General features: G+C 36.5%; 1 long non-coding RNA gene across 2 annotated transcripts in view; it reads right to left on the bottom strand.

The window, feature by feature from the left end:
- Window positions 1-19,750, bottom strand: part of LOC136991988 (uncharacterized) — a 106,986-nt gene extending 87,236 nt beyond the window's left edge. For both annotated transcript variants that reach the window (XR_010884015.1, XR_010884016.1), the window contains exon 1: window positions 19,353-19,750. This is a non-coding gene — a long non-coding RNA (uncharacterized lncRNA). The remainder of the gene's footprint in view (window positions 1-19,352) is intronic.
- Between the last annotated feature and the right edge of the window lie 452 nt (window positions 19,751-20,202).

Raw genomic sequence — 20,202 nt, 5'->3', positions numbered from 1 at the left:
GATACCACAGCCTATGCTGAAGGTGTCATCCAAGGGTTTATCTCTCTGATAGAGTGTGAAACAGTATCTCAAGTTCTTCAGACAATAGAAGAAGGCATTTCTCCTGAATATACTTAGTGGCAATTCTGAGCCATGCACAGCTAAATGTAAGATTAATTTCCACCTATCTTGAAAAAAAAACTCACTTCCTGACTCTCATAATGTTGCTGGGAATTTTGCCACAAGTTCAGGGGGGTCAGGATTTCATTTTCAATGATAGATGTCAGTTTTTTAACCTTCAATTTCCTATATTATACCTTCTGTATTTAGCATGTCATACCTTAAAAATGCTTCAGCAAAGTCTCGCAAAAGCATTGTAACAAAATACAGACACATCAGGAAATTTTAAGTTACAAAAGGAGTCAATAACATGTCTGCAAAACTCCATTTCTGCATTCAATCTGTGAAACTAATCTGCTTCAAACTCAGTTCTGTTACATTAACCCCTTTTTACAGAGCTGCTCTTCATTTGACAACACGAATACCAATCCTCAGTTCTTTCAGCCATAAAACTCATATCCATCCAAAAAAAAAAAAAAAAGAACTTAAGCACAGTAAAGATGCAAAGACAGGAATAGGAAAAAGAAAAAGGGTTTTGATTATGCAATACAATCAAGAGCACCTGTGCTGGAATTCATTAACTTCATTGAGCAGGCAGCTGCATATTTGCAACATCCTGATGAGGCAGGGGAAAAAAAAGGAGAACAGATGACTGACTGTACAGATTGGAAAACATAATAAAACATTTAAAGTCCCTCATTTTCTAAGTCAGACATTTGATTATCCTGCTCCCCTTTTGGAACTGTTGATTTTCTTATCTCTCTGTGTATATAATATGTTTGTATAGTTTCTTTGTATAGGTATCTTCATTATAAATACAAAAGAACTTTGGAATAATGTTTCCCAAATAGTGCAGCTTACCCGAGTGGTGCTGTAAAGTTAAATACTTGAAGTGATGCTGAATGCCTTTTTTATGTAAGTTATTCATTTATGAGAGACCATTGTGACTATCAACCATCCTGGCCATACTAGGCAACTGAAAAAATCTTTACTTCATTTTATTTACCCTTTTTCTTTTCCTATTTTCCCCATCCCAAATTTTTATGTACTTTACATTAGATGGGTAAGTTTATAATCCATGGAAATTTTACTTGGACTTCTGTCATGGTTTGCAGCTATGGAGGAAGTCCATCTTCCTGATTCATACACCTGTTGTAACTAAGGGACATTAGGTGGATCTTGACTTCCTTGACTTCTTTTTGCCTCTGCTAACAGAAATCATGTAGGTTATTTTCAGGCTCTTCTTGGTTATTTCAAGTGGGAATCCTGAAAATAGCTGACCACAAATGTCTCCTATATGTAACTTCTCTAATGCTTCATCAAATTACATTGAATTTTAGTCATGTACTCATGTCACCTAAGGGATTAGGCAAGTGAGGAATCTGGAGTTGAACAATTGCCTCTGCAAAGCTGGAATATCACAAAGTTCCCAAAAACTTATTTCCTCAAGTTTGGCAAGGGAAGACAAATGCATGCTATCAGTCTCCTAAACTTCACTGAGATTTTCCAGTAACATCTTCTTAAATGAAAGACTTCAGCAAGTGTCCATTTTGCTCTGAGTTATTTTGTTTTTTACTGGGGTGTTACGTTATAGGATATAAGTAGGAAGAACTCGCAGTATTTGGTCTGCGTGTGTGTCTGCCTATATGTAGAATCATACTTTTTGTTATCATTTGTGGTGTTGTGTTTATATCTTTTTGAGGCAAATTTGTCCAGCTTGAGTACCCTATTCCACTTGGAGTGGAAAATAAGTGAATATACACATCCAGAATTCCTGCTGGATGCTACATACATTTCTCTTCTATGCTATGATGTGCCAGAAATAATTTGACTGAACTCACTCAATTGACTTTGGATCTATATAACAGAGAATAAAAGTAGGATCTGACCTCTTTTCCTTAATCTCACTGGTAAGATCGTGTTTACTAATATAATTTATTATCCAAACAAGAGTTGTAAAATAGAGACAAAAGAATAAGAGAGAGAAAGAGAATGGCTGAAAATGAGTCTCAAGCATTGAAATACTACTGAACAATGTATTTCCTCTAAAAAGTAGACTAGAGAGAATACCTCTTCTCAACATTTCTTAAAATTATTCTCCTATTCATGACTTCCTTTGCTGATTACAACTTCATTGAAAAAATCCTTTTTTATCCTTTAAAGAGACCCCTATTCCTCATATATTTATTTTAAAGAGAATCATGTTATTGATGTGGCTTTAACAGCACTTTTGAGGTCAAACACCTCATTAGGTAGGCCTTTCCCGGAAAGTATTATGAGAGTCGTCCTACTAAGGCAAATATAGCATTGAACAAATGAACAGTTAGCAGCAAATTTGATAATAAATGAAAGAGGAACCCAACAGTATCCATGAAGTATTTGTTACATGGTGACTCTGACAAAACTAACATAACTGACAAAGGTCCATGTCTCAAACAACTTCTTTCATCCACATTACTCTGCAGACCTGATGTAGCTGAAAAATGTCTTCCTGTGTTGTGCCCACAAAGGGAGTTTAGGAAATGCCTAGGGCATGTTAAGAAAGCATGTGCAGGGACCCCTGACGTGATGTTACTGTGCTGGTACACCCGCTTATTAAGTCCAAATGGAGATACTTGGGATCTAAAAGCAACAAACCTGTATTAGTCTGACACTGTACCTCAGCTGGCAGGCCCAGTCTTTCTCTGAGGCTAATTAGCATGATCACGATTATACTGTTTCCAGTTTCAGAGCTAGCTCAGTCAGCTCTAATTTAGATGTCTAATTGTACAGCCATATGGGTATGTACTTAGCTGTATGTCACCTATTTTTGCTCAATATTTTCAGTTGTTAACCCTCTTGTGGTGCTAGGTATATAAACAAAGTCAGCCCTTTCTCAAGGAAAATAAGACATCCCTTCTTGATATCAAAGCAGACAGAACACTTGCATAGATTCTCAGCCTGTCTGATTCAATCATAAGTCTTCTCTGTCTTAGATGAATTTGCTTCCCCTGCATAAAAGCTCTAATTAATAGGATATAGACACAAGCGTACACAGATTCTGCCTCTTTTGGTTTCTTGCCTGCTTGAGGATCTTCATGTCTGAGCGTGTATGGCCACTGGAAGAAATATAAGAAACTTTACTGGTCCATAATTTGCAAGTGATGTTTTACCAAATTCTATTAAATAGTGATTGTTCTCTAGAGAGCTTTCGGCTGGAATATCTGATAGATAAGTAGAATCTAATTAAGATTCCAATTTTAGCCTTGATCACCTGATAGTCAAAATTGCCTCTGTCCAACAAACAAGATTAATTTGTCACATAAAATGCTGTTATATTTCAGATATCACAATTATTTATTAATAACTTATTTAAAGACACCATTCACAGCAGCTTTCCAAAAAGCTGTTGGATGCTTTGTATTTTTTGATTTTTGTATGTGACGCCAGAAGCTTTGATGAGCAACTTTAGCTTTTTTAGCAGTCAGATTGCATGACTCTGTGGTCCGTAACTTAACAAAATGTTTGCAGCAAAGCCAATATAGTACATTTGCTTTCCAAGAAGTTTGTTCAGCAAAGGCTTTTCAACAGGCCATTCTGTCATCAGTTAAGAGAGTTGGTTTTCTCATGAATTAGTAACTGACTGAAAACTAACAAAAATGGACAGAAACAAATTGAGTAAAGTTACTAGGTTGACCATAGAAATCTGCATTTGGACCTCTGCTTTTCAAGTTTAAGACAGTCAAAACCACAGCTGACTATGAAAAGTTGCAGGAAGATCTCACAAAACTGAATAACTTTGTGATAAAATGGCAGATAAAATTCAATGTGAACTGAATACATATGGAGAAAGTAACTCTAATGTATACAGTGATGGCTTGGAAAAATTTAATGATACTCAGGAAAGTGATTTTGAAGTCATGAATCATTCTCTGAAAATATTCAATACTCATTTGTAGTCAAAAAATAAAATTGAATGTTAAGACTTACTAGGGAAAAAACTGAGAGCAAAAAAGAAAATGGCACTATTATCCTTATTCTTATTAATATGCTTTCATCATCCTTATCCTTACACACTGGATATTAGAAACCCTGTGCTATTTTGATATCTCCAAAAGTCCATTTAAAAAGGACTAAACAACTAGAAAAGATATAGAGAAAAGCAACAAGAGTGGCCAAAGGGCTAGAATGACATTGATATGGGGGGGAAAACAGTTATATTAGGATTCTTCAGCTTGGAAAAGAGATGAACAAAGATATGAGTGATATGGAGAAGGTGAACAGGGAATGATTATTCACAGTCTCCCTTAACACAAAAACTGGCAGGCACCTTATTAAATTACAAGGTACCTCATTTAAAACAACCAAAGAACATTTTTTTTGCCATCCACCACATAACTATATAGTAGAACTGTCTGCCGTAATACTCTGTATTGTGTAAAATATGCACAAGTTTAAAAAAAAAAAAATTAGTCAAATGTATGAAGCATAGCTCCAACAACTGTTACTTTGTTGTTTTCCAGGTTACATTCATCCACTGTCTCATCCTCAGAAGTATTTGACCTACTTTTAGGCTGAAGGAGTTTATAGTCGCCACTGAAACATTCATTCTGTGTCACAGATCTGTCAAAGACTGTATTCGCTGCTTTGAAAAATCAATTTCATGCATAAGTTTTAAAAAGTTTATCTTAGAGGAAACAATTGCACAATAGCATTCTCTTCAGACTAACTTTAAATCTTATTCTCTAACAGGCCTAAGACCCTTAAGAAAGCCTCATCTGCTGTTCCTTCTCTCCAGAATGTCAGGCATGTTAATGGGATTGTCAGTAGATATCAATCCGGGACCATTAGAGTCTTGTATGTGATTTTATACCAAATTGTGCATGCAAACACTAGCATTATATTAAGAAGACTAAGGTTGCAGTGTCAAGGATTCAGAAGTTAAGAAATATTAGAATCAACGCTCCTTCTGTAACCTCCACTGGCCCCTCTCAATGTATGCATTATAATAAAGTCTTGGTTACATAATTGCATATTATTTCTTCCATAGAACTCTGTTGCCAGGACTGTGATATGATATGCAATTTCTTAGGTTTAAAAAACATAAAACAATAAAAAATACTGTACTCACAACAAATTCAATCATGTGGTGTTTTCAGGATACGTCACTAGCATTGCAGTCTTCAGATTCCTGCTCTTCCTGGTCAAACATCTGGGGCTTAAACTGAGGGCTGCTCTGGTGCCCATTCTTATTGTCAGCACTGTCTCCTCAGGGACATTTAGTATAAAATTATAATTGCAGGGCAATCATCTATGAAGGGATGGATATGCTCAGTGAGAATGGAATTTTTACCAATTTCAGCTCCTAAATACTAAGAAGCATCTGTTGAAGACTGTCATTCAAAATGAACACATTTGAGTGAACAGTCATGAAATAGCAAAAGGCATATTCTTGACACCAGCATGACTCCATGCTAAACCTCATCTGCCTGTTCTAAAGCCAATGTGATCAGAGTTATGTTTTGAAATTTTTAAGACTGAAAAAAACATTTTTTTCCAACATTTACATATTTCAGCCCTAGCATATAAAGCTTGGCAGTGTTAAGCATAAATAAGAGTGTCTTGTAGCAGGAAATTTTGAATGACCATAGAGATTTTATGTAATAATATATAAAAATGTATACAGGCAGTAATGACTAAAAAGCAGGAGGGTGAACATTTATTTATTGACTTGACGAATTCCAATATATGGCAGTTGTCCAACAGCATGGTATTATGAAACAGTTACTATTCTTTGTATGAAAACTAGTAGGAAATCCATGTGTCAAAAGCAATGTAGAATGATTGGTTTGTTTATAGACTACAGATTATTATAAATTAATATTTTATATCAATGAACACAAATATTTTTATGGTGGTTATGTTATTATACCTCCTCCTCTGCTCAAGAAAGTATTTTAAAAATGGTAAATAGAAATACTAGTTTCAGGTCTCTGTTATTATAGTTACAGAGCAGAAGCTCTTGAGGGAACAGAGTTCTTTAAAATGGCTAAGTTATGAAAAGGAAGACAACTGAAGACAATGCAGACTATCACAGGTAAACATTTTGGCCCAATGCTTTGTAGTACGTATTTTTATAAAAAGGTGGATTAGAACATGTTTTACCTAAACTTTACTTACCTTACCATAAGAATAAGCAAAATAGGATGAAATGTTTGCTTGTGTCTATGAGAAATCACAGGGAATTTCTCTTTGAGAAAGCAATGCACATCATATATACTAAGAAATTCTCCAATTTCTTAGAAAATGCCTTCAAAGGGAGGAATGGCTGTCTTTATAAACAAGAACAAATTATTTTCACACAGATGTGAAGATGAAAACTAAAAGTGTACTATCACTAAACTTAATTTTAGTGCAAATAAGAACACAGTTCTTCCTGCTGATACCAGTACTCATACCAGTTCTGTGCAGGTTGCTTATAATATCATATCTAAAAGGGTGAAGGATTGAATAGTTGTATACAACTGCCAATAACTGAAAGATAAGCATGAATAAGAACAGTGATGACTGACTATTTCTATCTCTAGGGTTCTTTAACTCAAATCTCAAAAACACCAAGTATTCCATTTTTGTTTATTTTCTGTTTTTTTTCCTGTTGATTTCTTTGTTTTTTTCTGGTGTAAACATTAAACCTAAATGAAAAAAAAAGGTAGCTAGTGCTCACAAGTTTTATGCTGAGCCTTATCACACGTTCTCAGTGGGCAGCTATCAAAAAGTAAAGGGAAAACAGGAAGAAAGGGTGGAAATGGAAAAGATGGAATTAAACTCATCTAGAGAAGTAGAGGGTATGGGCTTATGCATTTCTCTCTATTTCTGGTGTACCTATTAATACAGGAAATTGATCAGTGAACAGGAGACACATTCACTGTCTCACAGCATTGAACACAATACCATGAATCTTTAAATACATTGAATGACAATGCACTCACTTTTATTCTTTGGGGTGAGGGGAGAAAAAAAAAAAGTTTTTCCCAATTATTTTTCTTATTAAATGCTTTTTAAACAGGTCCTCCATTGTCTACAGGTTCTGTGTGGGCTGCACTGCAAAAGTTTGCCACTCCATGCATTTTCATTTGAAAAAGCTTTACTTGTCAGATTTTATTACTTAATTAATTGTCTGTAAACACAAATACTAAGTTCTGAAAAACTTTGTGTGGGGAGATGAGACAACACAGTGGGCATTTATCTGAATTAAGGAGTTTTAATAAGTCTGGCACTGGGATGAAGAGAGACAAAGTGCCATCTAGTGAAGGCATTGGCACTGTTAAAATAAAGAAAAGCTTAAGATCATCTTACTGAAGAATAGTTCAACAGTATCAGTTCCCAGATGTGTGTGAAAATGGCCAGTGTTTTATTAATACCATGTATCAATTTACACAGCCAGTTATTATAATCATCCAGATCTATGAAACACAAATTTCTGTAGCTATTTTAGAAATATATGTATATACACACATTTTATTTTTACAAACAAATGTTTACAAAGTGAAACAAGGTTAAGTTGTGCTGGAAGCATTATGGTTATTCTATGAAAGGCGCTGTTCCTTCCAAGATACAAACCCCCCAGTAGGGCATGTCTCAAAGAGTGTAGCTTGTGAGCCCCTATGCGGGACTGAACTGCTTGAAGTCAGCAAGCAGTCTGCACACTTTTCAGAAAAGTAAAGGAAACTACATTGGGCTCTTCCACCCCTCACTACCCTACCCTCTCTCAGCTTCATCTGGTTCCAAGAGAGTCTAGAACCACATACTGCACAGAGTATAGACCTCTGAACCATTAATGCTCTGAACCATTGCTTTTAGGATATAGTTCAGTGGTGAATAATCTTTTTTAAGAAATTTTAAAAACTGCTCCAATTAGTAATTATGAGGCAATCATGCAAGGTAATCTGAGGTACTTTAAACAAATAGGGCAAATCAAAGTCTACCTTTTGATTTTCAAACACTAAGGAATGAAGAAGTTTTCCTTAGGCTTGTGAAATACAGTGCAAAAACTATTTTTCATCTACAGACTTAAAATAATTGTAAATATGTGCACTTTTATAGAAATACTCTTTTCAGAGGGAAACTGCAGGAAAATACTGAGCTACAGAGTGCTTCTCTTGTTCATCCTGGGCTGCTTGTTGTTGTTTCACAGTACTTAACTACTCTGTCTCACTGTAAGACTTATTCTCCTGTGCTTTCTAATGGTAAATCAGACCCTTCATCTCTAAAGAGATGGGAAAACACATCAGTTTCACAGTCTGAGTCTTATGAACATCACTCCATTGTGAAAAGTGTTTCATTTACAACAGGCTGAGGAAGTAAGTTCATTGTTTCTTATTTATTGAACTGCTACTAATGTGCTCAACATTAAATAGGACACAGAATGAGCCTTCTCCAAAATGCTTATTACTGGAATAGTCAATGTACGTATATTTATAAATACATGCTTCTTCTGATACATATGTGAACCTGCCAACAGCAGAATTAATACAGTGAAAATTGCCTGTAAACAAACTCCTTTTCAGATCTTTCTACCAATCACATTTCCTTGAAATTTCAGAATTAAACCTGACCCCCTGAGCTACCAGATATTTCTTGTCTCATAAGATACATTTGATAATTTGATATCCTGAGAAAAACAGTCTGAAAAAAGCTGCTTTTCTCCTGTGCATGTGAAAGATTGAATGAAAGATTTGGAAGTGACATGAATTATAAAATGCTGGCACCCTTTGCTGACTTTCCCTGGCCTTTTATCACTTATCCTGTATCAAACACATTGCAGCATTTATATTATATTTAGGACTATTATATATAGTATTTATATATATATAGGACTTCCATTAGACTAGCATAGCTATAAGTAGCCTATGCTTTGCTAGTGCTATCTGCAGTTCACATGATAAACTTACTTTACCAAGTTAAAAGTTATGTTATTGTTAATTTGGTCTTAGTTACCTGCTCAAACTGAAAGGACTTATAACCGCTACATAAGTCTATAGCATAACGATAACTACTTTTACAGTGAGTTTCTTATCAAGGATACGTGCCTTTAGTACTTCACTCCTTATGGGAATCAAAATATTGTCATTTTTCGGTAGCAGTTTGTGATCTTCTTTCTGCTACCCCTCAATTAACTTTCCTCTCCACATGTAAGCAGTAAGGAGGAATTCACTCTCTCCCCTTTTTATACATTTGCTTCCAGAGAAATTTGAAACAAAACATAGTTTACCACTTGTACTGTTTCACTGCCAGGTTTCCATTCAAACTGATATATTCAGTTGGCTTTATTCACTACACCTTTACCTTCTTTGAAGAGAGTGATACTTCGACAAATGGATCACTTCTACGTTAGACCATATGACATGTTAATGCTGAAAGTATTCGGAACACCCCTAGCTTGATGGTTTAGGGTGCACAGATGTGGGGAAGGGTATGAAAGCTGTGTGTCCAAGATGCGTTAGGCACATCTTAGACATGTCCTGGACAGCTAGGCCACTTACTCTGGTATTAGCCTAGGACTGAAATCTCCTGCTTGGGGTAGTGAAAGGAGCTTTGGGCTGTTTTCCCAAGGGCTGCCCTTGGACCAGGTGACTAGATCCTGAGTGAGTGCCAGTATTCAGTGTTTCCTACTAGCTATTTTTGCTAGGTGCCCTGCTTAGGGCTCTGTATAGTCAACCAAGAGAGGTAGCCTCACTTAGGTAAGTCTGGAGAACCATCTGGAGACCTTCAGAAGTCTGCTTCTCTCTATTAAGCTCCTAATTTGTCTGGTTTGCCACATTTGGGCCAGAAATTTAATACTGACACATGAACAGCCTAAGTTAAGCACTGACAGATGTGGTCTGATTCTGTCACTCAATTATTTGCAGCAGTGGTAAGTATAACTTGCACATTAAATCTGTAACCTAATAGCCAATCCTAAAAAAATGGCCAGAAAGTTGCTATGAAGACAGCTGGAAATAAATAAGAAACTTCATAAGAAATGTAAAGCTTTCAATTTGATCCTACAAATACAAAACACAAATACCGTATTTATGTGTCTATAGTTCACATAATGAACTATGTGATATTACTCTCTTTGCCTATTGTAAATGTAAAAACATCCAAATAGAAAATACAAAAAAAGAAAAAAGAAAGGGCCCTTTGTATAAATTGATTTATTTTGGAATTGATTACACTGAGGTTTGGAAGAACTATAACAGCAGAGTAGGCACGGTAAGCAAATAGTTATTAAAAGTAAATTAGGATGGATTTAGAATGGTTCTGTGAACTGGAACATGTAATGGGGAAATTAATTAAAGGCTGACCACCACATATTTTGGTTCGGAATACAGAAGAGTGAAACAATTCATTGCTGTTGTTTCTGGGATGTATGCTGTTAATGCATCCCAGGATACTTGTATCCCCTGGCCCCTTGGAATGATGCTACAGGGATAGGTGCCAGCCTTTTAGTTTGCTTATGAATTTACTCTACCTGCTATCAAAAGACAAAAAGAAACAGAATCTGACATGCTGGGGTTAGCTGATTTATTTAAATTCTTCCTAACTTCTATCTCTGGTTTATTTTATTTATAGTTTCCTCTTACCATTGCTTTTGAGTGAGAGTTCCAAATAAGCTTCATCATTAAAAGGTTCCTGACACTTTCTATAAAAGCAGTAACATTAGCTTTTGTTGTAGCTTCTGTTGTAGAAAGAGAAGCAATAAATACTGAAGCTCAGGGAAAAAGACTTGGGATTCATTTCTTTGAATGACTTCTGCATATATTGTAGAGTTTCAGTGCATAACACTGGTCTTTCAATATGTTTAATACAATACAGTTGGTACTAAATCTTCTTACCTGCTGTGACATATATTGCTAATTAAACAGTTCTGTCCTGCTCAGATTTCCATTTAGGTATTTGCGTATTTCCTTATTTCTGTTTGCACACTGAATCAGTGATTTGTCGCTCTATTCCCCCTTTCTGATGCAAGTAAAAGTGAGTTGGGCTAGAAAGAGGCAATAGTTGGATACCAGCTGCCATGCAGAAATGGTGGGGAGAGGGAGCATATCGGAAACGTAATGGCATATGTAAGCCATTTTACTGCAAGAACTGGATTTTTATCCTCTAATCCTGTTAATTTTTGGTCTTTGGATTTTAGATTCTACCCTTACTCTCTTTCCTCCAAGAAGCTTGGGAGGTGGAAGTCAGAGCCCTGAGTTCATGTTATCTGCCCACATGGAGCGCATACTGCCTCAAAACTCAGATCTGAGCTCTGCTACAGCATATCAAATATCTTTACATCAGAAGAGCCCCTGTGTCTGTGACTTCAGATAAGTCATTATAAATATACTGTCTCTGCCTGATGGGAATAAAGATCTAATGTGAAATTACAGGGAATAAGAATACTTGCATCTTTCATGAAAAGCATAAAATCATAAGCTTATCCAAATGCTGTAAGACCTAAGAGCTAGAATGTGGTTAATTTTCTCCTCTTTTTCAAGCAATCCTCAGTTCTGTGACTGTACTTAAGGACATTAGTAAAGCTGGTTTGGCTTAAAACCCTGTCAGATATAAATGTAGGAGACCTTAGCTATGGAAGTAGATGTCACTACAAAGTTATTGAAAAATCATTAGATATAAAAAAGTAAAAATTTAGAATGACAAGTTAAAGAGGTTTTATAATTCCTTAAAGAAATACATATGAATAATCTATATTTAATAAGAGATGTTTCCATATGCTTTCTACATTGATTCTTCTTGATAATGAAAAAAGTCATTGAAATTTTATTATTTATGCAATTTATTCAAAAATTTATATATTTTATTTTTGGAAGGAGGAGGATGGTCAAGATACTAGTTAATACTGTGGAAAGACTAGTTCCCATGGCTTTCATAATGCTTTTCAAATATTACTGAAAAGAGAAACTCATTAACTGGAAAGAAATAAACTGTTTTTTTCCCCCTCTTAACCCTTTTTTTTGCTGAGAAATCACTTGGTATATTATGTCAGGTCCTATCAGCAGTGTTGGGACTGCCCGTATAGTGCACAATGTGACAGATATAGGCTGACAAGACATGCCACTCAGCACTGTGTCAATTCGAGGATAGAGGGAAAAGAAAAAATGGTTTTGTCCCAAAAGATGGGAATGCACAGAGACTCACAGCTTGCCACAGTGGTCATCTTTTAGCAGTTGCAGTAGGGCGCTGAGGATTGCATCATCTTTCATTTATGAAGCTAAACCTTTCATAATGGACTGGAGTCATATAAGGGAGGAGAGACTGAAATAAACCTCCCTGCTTTTTGTTTCCTGATTTGCATCACTGCAGAGAGCCCACACAAAGCTCATCATGTATTTATGTCCTACTTCAAAACACATTTTGAAAATGCTTCAATGAGACTTCAGTCAGCACTTAGACTTTGCACAGGTTCTCTGCACAGAGAAATCTGGTAAGTTGTACAAACATAGCTTTACATTTTTCAGCATCTCAGTTTGAAACTTTTTACCAACAACAAATGTACTTTAACATTAGCACTCAGAGAAGCATAAAGTAATTAGCATATGAGTCACTTCAGTCAAGTTCAAAGAGCTCTCAGCATTCAGTGGCATATTATCATTTGCAGAAAACTATGATTTCACACTATTGCTAATGGTCTAGTTAGTATCAGTGATTCAGAAACACAGGGTTGTGTGTGAATATGGATGCTACATGCACCGAGGCACCATAGCTCCATCTTCTTGGCAACTGAGAACTAACTCTCCTTAGTGCAATTTCCCTGATTGAAGGCAGAGCAGAGACAAGGAGACGCACCCACAGAGCAGTGTTTGTGTGTCAGAATTGTGATTCTCATGTCAATTCTCTTGCTGGACATGAATCATTAAGTTGGTAACAGTAAGTCAACATGTTGTTTAATGTGCTGTCATAACACATGAAACAGCACTCATGTTAATTAGACACCAAGTTAAGTTAAAAAATAAAACTACATCTGAGAGTTTTATTCCTTGCCAAAAAAACAAGGAGTTTCCTCATCAGAGCTATAACTACTCATCAGCTTACTGTATTATACCACTCACAAAGCTTTTAATGATATTTTGCTTTTATGGAATAAAAGTTCCTTTACTCAGAAATATTGAGGTACTTTGCACAAATTCACCAAGCTCTTTAGCCTTCTGACTCCTGAGAAGTAGGCAGCCTTCCTTTGTTTATGTTGCTCACAGCACTGCAGCATCCGAGTTTCTCATAATAGTTGCTGAATATATTGTCATAATAACACAGATAGTATAGTAGCTACCATTTTTTTCCTAGTTACATAAAATAACTTAAGAAAAACAAAGGTTAATGTGACCTGGTTAATGAAGCCATTAAAAGAAAACTATGATGGAACTTGGACCTCAAACACAGAACTAGAAATCAAAAAACAGTGCTTTTAACATTCACAGGGAATTTCTCTTCAGCAGCATACCCAGAAATAGAATTAAGCAAGCACTCCCTGCTTCCAATTGCCTTCTTTAACCACTAAACATACTCTGTATCAGATCAATTTTGACATGTTCATCCCACACAGTATATGTTACAATACCTACAGTACTTAAATATTGTAGGGGTAACTAAAAAATACCAGGGCAGCCACAGCTTGAATTTCTCTTGGCATTTGTTCTAAAGAATTAACAAAGATCCTTAGGTAGCTTTAAAAATGTTTGACATGGTGATGGTTCAGTTTATAATTTATATATTGATGGTAGCTTTCTTCCCTCATTCTCAGCTAATCAAGAGCTCACTCGTACAAACATTACTCATAGTAGTTAAACCTACCGGAGCAGTATAATTACTTCCAGTAAGACTGCATAAGTAAAGAAACTCTCAGTGTTGGCCTTAGATATTTTGCATATTTGTAATGAAGACTACAGTCTAGTTTGGTAACTACAGTTACCAAAAACATCCATAAACTCTTGCAGAATAATCCATACCTGAAGCCTCATTAGCAAAGTTCAGGCAAATAATTCAAAATGCATAAATTCAGTGATGCTCTTCTGATTTGCATGTTGTCTTTGAACAGTTCTTACTTTTTTTGTTTTCTTGTTGTTTTTTTCCCCAATAGATATCTGGATATGTAACAATGATATGATAGTTTTGGTATGAATATGCATGATCACTAATTTCAGATTAGTCTTTCTGAGCTGTCCTGTTCCACTGCTTAAAAATGCCTTTTTTCAACAGTGTTCCTATCAGTCAAATAATTTGCTAGAATTTATTTTGTGCTCAAATATTATGACAGGGTCATATAAATAAAAAGATAAATCAACATAAATATTACTAGAAAGGAAATATAAAAATGTTAACACAGTAAAAATATTCACACATATAAGTGTGAATGAATATCTGTAAAAATGTCTTTGAAGTATTGCCAATCTTTTCCTAGAATAAAGGAAGAGTAAATTTTTAAAGACTGAGAAATGATTCTCTAATTAATTTGCCTTCTAATTTTTATGATAAACTGGGTTTCTGAACTTCTGTAACATCATGGTTTACAACAGGATAGGTTATTAAATACCACAAAAACGTTTTCCTTTATATTATTTTGAATCTGGTTTTTTTTTTTTCAAATTATTTTTTTGCAGACATTACCAAGCAAGGTAACCTGGTAAGAGGCATTCCCAAACCCCAAAATGCATGTGTCATCCTATTTCACTGTAAATTTTGAGTTGTTGAATATGTATTTTGAAAAGACTGCTTATACTGGTTTGGAAATATATGCCCATGGCATGCATAGTTGTTGCTCTAACAAGAAAAAATGTGCCCTATCTACTAGGCAGAGGATCCTCGTTGCAGTAACATTAGTAGGCATCATTGCAACACTACTTGGTAAAACTGAATAAGCCTCAGTTCTGTTATATCATCTATCTTCACAGCCATTAAAAGTAACATTGTAAGCTGTATGTAGTTGTCATATCAAGAGGAAGTCTTATTCTGATTTAATTAAATTTTTCTGGCAATGGAGGAAGACAGGGAAGGGAAATAATTAAGTCTTTATAAGTTATTCTCTTCTGCTGTTAAATTATTCAAGGAGAAAAACCTCCAAAGTTTTATCCTTCACTGGGCCTTCTAGAAGACTATTTTCCTCAGGTTCCTGCCATTTATTAATGTGTTGATTCATTTTAGCAGGATTAATAACTCTAGGGGGTCATATTTCATTTCTGCTGAATTCCCAACATGCAGAAGCTGTTTGAAGGAATCCTTACCAAATAGTTACAGATGAACTATCATCTGAAATCAGTGTTATGTATTTAAAATTGAAGGCAGCTGGAATGCACAGATTTAGGTTAAATGGCTTGGCAGCTGCCCAGCTGGCTATGCGTTTGGAAGTTTTTCACTCAGAAGTGGTATGAATAGGCTGTTCAAGAGTACTCAAGACCAGATCCAACAAAGAAGTTAGAAACCCAGAACCCCATTTTAAGGTATATGCAGCAAAAACAGAGCCCAGAAGCCTGTGTTAAACTCATGCACTGTACAGAGAGTTCAGCACCTTAGAATGGCACTCAGAGCAGAACAATGAGCAGTGAGATGCCTTAACTCAGTGTTGTATGTATATAGTTTTCTAATGCTTGTCAGGAAATGCCAAGAATCTAAAATCCTATGCAGAATTAGAAAAAAAGCTTTTTTTCCCCTGGGGATCCACTTCCTCCACCCACTTCTGAAATTAGGCAAAAAATTCAATTCCCAAACATTGTTGATGGCAGTGGCTTGGACATCACCTTTTTATTTAATAGTTTGTTGCAAGACTATACAGCAAAGAAGCTAGAAAGCAAGTTTAATTTTTCCACTCCATGTACTGGAATTTACATTCATTTTTCCCACTTCTGTGTCCAGTTATCTGCAAAACAGTCTATTCTGTATGCTTGTTTATGGTTATGTAGGAAGTAATGTTGCAACACTAGCAAACTTGTAGCAAAGCTACAAGGAAGGAATGGGATTTGCTTTTAAAAACAAAGCCATTTCAGTCACTCTATGCTCATTTTCATACGTATGTGCTCATAAGAATGGTGAAATGTGTGTTCAAATGGTCTGTCTAGCATCCAGCCAAGATGCATACCTCCAGGTGATTTGACCAGGAGGATCCCATGTGATGGCCTCAGGAAGAAGGACACTAGCTATCCAGTCCTTATTACATCTCCTGGGTTTTCTTTAGGTTAGCAACAGTGTGCTGGTTTTAGATGTGCATTTTTGCACCATTTAGGAGTTTACATGGATTAGTCTCTCCATTGTGTCCCAGCTGGGTGAGTCATTAAGATTTACTCATGATCCGTTGTCTCCTGAGCTGGCTGTCCTGAGACAGTGAGCAGAATCAACGTAGGCAATTCTTATAGCCCTTACTCTGCCATTCCTTCTGGTGCTTCCATTCCCAGTCCATCCTATTTGTTCTCCGTTCACACCAATCGTAATGTTTCAATTTCAGTTCTCTACAGTTGCATGGGTATACATAAGGAAGGAAGATGTGGGGAGGAAAGGCAGGAGACACTTTCCATCTGTCCTTCCGGAATTTTGCAGTCATTCAGAAAAGAATTAAAGGAAAATCAGATAAGAGGAGTGACAGGTTTCACAGCCTAGTGGTTAGTGTACTTGGTTTCCCTGAGTTTTGCTCTCAAGACTGTATCTGCAGTCCTATTTCTACTTCTAGTCTTGAGACTTCTATTTCTGTAAATTAAAGACAGAAAAACTGGTCCAGTTACTTGCACCAACTTGGCACCAAGTGTGTGCAAAATGGATATGATTGATATGCATTTGCTATTTTGGATTCAGTCTGCAATGCAAATAGGTAACATCATGTGAATTGCAACTGCTAAATATCTGTTCTGGAATTGAATGTAATGGATCCAGCATTATATAAATTAACAAGGGCCTCTTATCTTGTGTGCTAGCAGCACACAATTTGCACATACTCAGATCTCATTTCACCTTAGATTTCAGTCATCCTCTTCAACTTCATACTGTAGTAGTGAGGAAGAGAACCGAGCTCTCAAAGTGTGTATGTCACTATCTTATTGTGCTATCCATCTGCTTCTATTTCATTTGTCCCTCTTGCACACACACACATCCTAAACATATATGTTTCTCCTGAGCATATGAAAGCAAATACATTTTCACTTCATAACCTCTCTATGCAGCTGAAAATGAGCATTCATGATTCCTCTGCCAGGCAAGCTATTATTCAGCTGCATGTTTGTTTGTTTGTTTGTTTTTTAATGCCAATAAATTACTTGATTACTTTATAAGTACTAAAGACTATATGGTTCATGGAGTGAGATTAACACAAAAGTGTATGGTCATAGATGCTTTTTCTCCATCTTCCTGCATACTTTCTAAACTGAAAGTTTTAAGACAATACTCAACAACCCTAAATAGTAACAGATTCCTTAATAATCATAGCCTGTATATGAAACATTATGGCACTGAAGCCAAAAGGTCTGAACCCTACAGTAATGAATGTTATTTTATAGCTATGTACAGTATTTCATATTGAATGGTATCAAAGTGTTTTATAAACGAATACATACAAGAACTGTGTAGGCATTCTCAGCTGAGAGAAGGAATGTAACTAAGAGAACATTATAAGGGTAAGAAGCATAAATTTTGGCCAAGGATATCTCTAAAAAATACTGCTCTAATGAAAAGTTCAACTGAGTCCTTGAATAATTTACCTATCTCAGGAGCAGCTGAGTAATATTTGTTGTAAATTTTTTTCTGTTTACAAATAATCCATGTGATAAACCTTTATTTTGCAAATATATATGTCTTCACAAATATTTACAAAGTATCCTATGTCAATGCATTTTATCTGATGGAATATTTCATGTGAGCAGTGTCAATACATTATCTTAGAAAAACTACCCTTATTGTATACTTGTGCAATTATTAACAGTGTTGTTCCTGTTTTGAATAAATGATTTAAACTACTTAAATTGTAGATTGACGGGCGAGTGAAGAGTTAACAGGACTGAAGTTTGTCAATTGATATGCAGAAGAAATGATAGCACAAGAGCCGACGTGCGCAAAGCTGTTGAACAGAGGACTTAACAGGACTAAAGTCGTCTACCAACCGATATGCGCAAGGACTGATATGCGCAAGGCTGCGGAATGGCAGCATTAACAAGACCGAAGAAGTCTGCCACCTGGAATCCGCACGGACCCCCGGGGAGGGAAGAAGCAATACGGAGGTGTTGTGGTCTTGCCTCGCTAGCAGGGTCCTCCCGAGCAGACAAACAGACAGTCCGGTGATTGTGAAACTTGCTAAAAGTCAGCAAAAGCAGTGTTTGCCCAGAGCCCCAGCCGTATAAAAAGAGACTTGGGAGCCAGGAGAGTTTGAGCAGGGACGGGAACGTGACCTGATCATCCTCTCCGGCTGGACCGTGAGTATTCCCCCCCCCCCCTTTTCCTGGGACGCTGGGTTAAGGTAACTCCTCGAGGTTGAGAGTCCTCTCAGTAGGAGAGTGAACCAGAAAGCTTTCAAGCAGGGATAAGCAGTGCTTCCAATTAATAACGCAGTAATCGACGGTTTCAGGTTATCCTTTCTAAATTAGTAACTGATGGTTTTGTGTTAATCTTTCCAAATTAGTAATCGCATTATTTTAATGGATGTTACTAATCCAAGAACTTGTGTGAAGAAATAAACATTTTTATTATTATTATTACATTACTGTCTCAGTCGTTGCTATCGAACCTTCATAGCATGACAGTGTGACATAGATTTATGAACAAGGAATAACAATTTCCCTGACGGACTATTTTTTTCTTTTTAAGTATACTTTGTCCCAAAATCTGTAGCAAACGTCTTCTTGAATTCATTAACTAAATAGGGAAGTATTCCACATTTCAAAAATGTGTTATTGTTCTGTCTTCATCTGAAAGTATTTTAAAGGCATAATGGCATTAGATAGAGATATTTGGCTGCATTTCTCACCTACATTTTCTGCTATAAACAAAAACTTTTCTTAAATTCATGGATTATTGGCAGTATAACATGGGTGCAAGAATTAAACCCAGCTTTCCATTTAGATTGCTTATTTTTCACACACACAGCATGTTAGGGAAATGTTTAGAGTAATGTTCCGCATTTGAGAGAGTCTTCCCCCTCTCCCCCCCCCCCCCCCTTCTCCAAGTATCTAAAAGCCTTTTGGAAGCCAGGGGTTAGATTGTGGACCTCTCTAGACTTCCTCTGATAAATAATGTGCTTCAGGCCTATATTTTTGTCAGCTTACCCTCTCACTGGGATCTGGAGTCAAAGTTTGTCGGAGTGGGGGACGGGCCCGGAGTAACGATGAGTCTCAATATGAGTATGGTCGTTCTCCCTTTATTAGAGCTTACACAGAGTATATATAGACAAGCAATAAGCATGCACTAGCAGTAGCTGTATGATTGGTTTACAGTCTCTGTTCACGCGCCTAAAGCGAATACACGATTGGTGCAAAGTTGCTGTTCCCGTGGAGGGGCTTGTCGGCCCCCTCCTTTACTTGTTTACCACTACTTATCTTCCCCTTCTGTAATGGTCTAGGAATGCTCAAGGACAGTTCACATAGCCGCAGGGATCCTCCCTCTATTGTGAAGACAGGATTGCTCACTTCTAAGAGATCATGCCCCTTTTCACTTAACCATTCTTCCACAAAAGTTTACTCCTCTAATCACCCTGGCTAGCAACCTGCATAAAGGTTGCACATCTCTGACTCTGGGAATCTCCCTCCTCATTTCCCTCTGCCAGCACAAAGGGCAAAGAGATAATCTCAGCCTGTACAAATGCCTGCTCTGAAGTGTATTCACCTCCAAAGTGATGAAGCAAATGTACCTCAAGAAGCATGTGCAGACTGTTAAAATCATTCATTAGAATTCTTCTCAGCTGCACTAGTCCAGAGTTTCTGCTACTAATCCAGGTTAACAGCTCTCCATGTTTGGAGAGGGACAGTAAACAAGAAGATAGCATTCAACAAACATTTGAGAAGCTGTCATTGGTGGAAGGCAGAGCATATCTTAAATTAACTTTTTTCATACACAAACTTGCTTTAATAAACTTTCAACTTGTCAAGATCACTGCTGAAACACTTTTAAGGTCCAGCA

Source organism: Apteryx mantelli, chromosome 4 (genome assembly GCF_036417845.1).
Source record: "Apteryx mantelli isolate bAptMan1 chromosome 4, bAptMan1.hap1, whole genome shotgun sequence".
Taxonomy (NCBI): domain Eukaryota; kingdom Metazoa; phylum Chordata; class Aves; order Apterygiformes; family Apterygidae; genus Apteryx; species Apteryx mantelli.
This window is presented reverse-complemented; position numbering and strand designations above follow the sequence as displayed.